The sequence below is a fragment of the Ursus maritimus genome, unplaced genomic scaffold (genome assembly GCF_017311325.1).
Source record: "Ursus maritimus isolate PB19 unplaced genomic scaffold, ASM1731132v1 scaffold_207, whole genome shotgun sequence".
Classification (NCBI taxonomy): Eukaryota; Metazoa; Chordata; class Mammalia; order Carnivora; family Ursidae; genus Ursus; species Ursus maritimus.
In genome coordinates this window covers 24035-27770 of record NW_024424531.1, presented here as the reverse complement: position 1 = coordinate 27770, position 3736 = coordinate 24035, and the positions used below count along the sequence as shown (strand labels likewise).

The window sequence follows — 3736 nt, the reverse complement described above, 5'->3', positions numbered from 1 at the left end:
CCATTGGCATGATAAATGGTCCTCCACCCCCTCGTTTTCAATCCGGAGGTATCTTTGGGTCTAAAATGAATCTCTTGAAAGTAGTATATCAATGGGTGTTGTTTTTTTTTTTTTAATCCATTCTGATACCCTATGTCTTTTGATTGGAGCATTTAGTCCATTTACATTCAGAGTCATTAGTGAAAGATGAATTTAGTGCCACTGTATTACCTGTAAAGTCGTGTTCCTGTAGATTGTCTCTGTTCCTCTCAGGTCTTTGTTACCTTTGGGGTCTCTCTTCACTGAAAGGATCCCCTTTAATATTTCTTGCAGGTCTGGTTTAGGGTTCACTAATTCGTCTAGTTTTTGTTTTTCCTGGATATCTTTATCTCTACTTCTATTTTGAATGATAACCTTGTTGGATAAAGTATACTTGGCTGCATATTTTTCCCATTTAGCACCTTGAATATATCATGTAGTCCTTTCTGGCCTGCCAGGTCTCTGTAGACAGGTCTGCTGCCAGCCTTATGTGTCTACCCTTGTAGGTTAAGGACCTCTAGTCCTGAGGTGCTTCAGGATTTTCTCTTTGTCTTTGAAATTGGCAAACTTCACTATTATATGTCAAAGTATTGACCTATTTTTATTGATTTTGAGGGGGGTTCTCTGGACTGGAATGCCTGTTTCCTTCCGCAGATTAGGGAAATTCTCAGCTATAATTTGTCCAAATAAACCTTCTGCCCCTTTCTTCTGCTCCTCATCTTCTGGGACTCTTAATATATGGATATTATTTCACTTTATGGAATCACTGTGTTCTCTAAGTCTCCCTTTGTGATCTAATAATTTCTTTTCTTTCTTCTTTTCAGCTTCCTTATTTTCCATCATTTTATCTTCTATATCACTGGCTCACTCTTCTGCCTTGTTCATTCTCATTTTTATTGCTTCCATTTGGGGCTGCATCTCAGTAATAGCATTTTTAATGCCTGGCTAGATTTTAGTTCTTTTATTTCTACAGTAAGGGTTTCTCTAGTGTCTTTTATGCTTTTTTCAAACCCAGCTAGAATCTTGATAATCGTTTTAAATTCTAGTTCAAATATCTTACTTATATCTGTATTGATAAACTCCCTGTCAGTGAGTACTGCCTCCTGTTCCTTCTTTTGGGGCGAATTTCTCTATCTCATCATTTTGTCCAGAAAAGAATAGAAGAATGAGAGAAAATAACAACAATAACGACAACAGAAAAAAACAAAACAAACCAGAAAAAAACAAAAACAAAACAAAACAAGAAATAAAAAAGAAAATAAAACAAAAACTAGATCTTGATGTGTTTTGGTCTGCTTATTAAAAGATACTAGATCCCAAAATAAGAAAGAAAAACTTATATATATACAAAAATAAAATAAAATTCAACGAAAGGGAACGATTTAAAAAATATATAATGTATATATGAAAATTAAAAAAGAATAAAAAAGTATTGAAAAATAAGAAAATAACTGAAAAAATAATACTGAAAGATTAGAGAATAAAGAAACAATGCTATATACTGTTTTCCCCAAGGGCCGAAGCTTTGCAGCCCCCAAGGTCAGTAAACTTGGTGGCAGCAAGTTGTCTCTGCCGGTCTTCTATGGGAGGGGCCTGTTGCTGGGATTCTCAGGTGGACTTTGCCCTGGTGGAACTGGGCCTCCCTTGCACAGAGGCCGGGCTCAGTATAAGCAGCTCTGGGTCCACTTGGTGGTGCTGTTTTGCTGTCTGAAGGCTTTGAGCTCTGTTGACTGGGATGAATATGGCTACATCCCGCCCTCTAGCCTGGACCTGGAAATTCACAGCCCCCACTCTTCAGTGAGCTGGCACAGAAAAGCAATCACTCACTCGGGTCTCCCCGGTTTCCCTGGGAACTCTGTGTTCACCCAGCCTGTGATCAAGCGATTTTATGTCAGGCACGAGACTGAGTTTCAAAACTCCAAACTTGATGGACTCCTGCAGTGTGGACCTGTGCAGTTCCTCCTGGGGGAGGGGAGGAGGGGGCTCGCCCTCTGCCTCTGCCGCTTGCTGGGCCGCTGCTTGGAGAGCGGTTCACCTGACTGTGCAGTGGTTCCCAGTTTGCGGCAACACCCAGCAGAAAGCTGGGGCCTGGACTCGCTGATTGCAGCGGCTTCCCTGCTCCAATGCCTGGGAGCTCTGCTGCACTCGGGCAGCCCCACTCCTTCTGTAACCCCGGGGCTCCTGAGTTTTCTGACCCTTCTCTTTAGATCCCCCGAAGACACATGTCACCTACCAACTCCTCACTGACCATAAGGTCACCCTGAGGTGTTGGGCCCTGGGCTTCTACCCTGCGGAGATCACCCTGACCTGGCAGCAGGATGGGGAGGACCTGACCCAGGACACAGAGCTTGTGGAAACCAGGCCTGCAGGGGATGGGACCTTCCAGAAGTGGGTGGCTGTGGTGGTGCCTTCTGGAGAGGAGCAGAGATACACGTGCCATGTGCAGCATGGGGGACTGCCCGAGCCCCTCACACTGAGATGGGGTAAGGAGGGAAACCTGGGCACAGAGCCTCCTCTCAGGGACATGAGGAGCTGCTGGGGAGAACTTCAGGAGGGTTGGGGCTGAGACCTGGGGGTCAAGGCCCTCACCTTATCCTCTCTTCCCAGAGTCCCCTCCTCGGCCCCCCATTCCCATCGTGGGCATCGTGGCTGGTCTGGTTGTGGTCACTGGCACTGTGCTGGTTGGAGCTGTCATGTGGAGGAAGTAGAGCTCAGGTAGGGAAGGGGGGTGCTCTGAGTTTTCTTGTCCTTCTGCAGTGTTTCAAGCCCAGGTGGAAGTCTGTCCTGCCTTGTTGATGGGCAGTGCCGTCTGCACACGTGTGCTTGTCCACCGTGCGGCTCGTTGCTACAGTCACTGTAGTCAAGCACAGGTGAGAGTGAAGGACAGATTAATCACCCCAGTGAATGTGGTGACGGCCCCGATTCCCAGCAGTCACAGGTCAGAGAGCAGGTCCTTGCTGAGGACAGACTCCAGGAGGACGTTTGGTCTCACCTTGCCATGTCTTTTGTTCCTGTCCCCAGTCCTGCCCTAGGTCTGTAGTGACAGCCCTGGAAACTTCCCTGTGGTCCAGGCTATCTGTTTCATCTAGGATCTCGGGCTGCGTCTCCTCCATGGCGTCTCATGGGATGTTTTCTTTCCCCAGGTGGAAGAGGAAGGAGTTACGCTCAGGCTGCAAGTAAGTATGGAGGGGGTGATCCCTGAGACCTTGAGACAGTGTAGAAGGACGTCGTGGGGAGCTCACCCACCCACAGCTGTCCTTTAGTTTCATCTCCTGTGGCTCTGACCACATTCTGTGTGTTGTGCCCCAGGCAGGGACAGTCCTCAGGGCTCTCTTTGCTTCTAAAGCTGAGACCCTGGAGGGCCTGACATGGGGAGAGGAGGGGGGAAAGGGGCCATGACTGGGTAGTGGGGATTCTTTGCGTAGGATACTTCGACCACAGGGAGGGCTCTTGGGAAATTCCACATGTATGTGACTGACCTGTATCTGTTCGTGATTATTTTCTGTCACAGTGTGAGCCAGCTGCCTTGTGGGGGACTGAGCGATGCAAGATGTGTTCACTTGCCCACCTTGTAACATCAACACCCCTGATTTCTCTTTCTGCAAAGGGCGTCGGAATGTGTCCGTGTTCCTATTAACATAATGTGAGGAGGTGGGGAGACTGGCCCCCCACCGCACACACCCCCCCCCCACCCTCCCCGCCCCCACCCACCTGTCTG

At 47.8% G+C, this 3736-nt stretch overlaps 1 long non-coding RNA gene across 1 annotated transcript; it reads left to right on the top strand.

Moving 5' to 3' along the window:
- Positions 1-2203: 2203 nt before the first annotated feature.
- LOC103680391 lies at positions 2204-3696 on the top strand. Its single transcript, XR_573102.2, has 4 exons — positions 2204-2501; positions 2626-2733; positions 3162-3194; positions 3530-3696. It is a non-coding gene; the product is annotated as an uncharacterized LOC103680391 (long non-coding RNA).
- Positions 3697-3736: the final 40 nt, after the last annotated feature.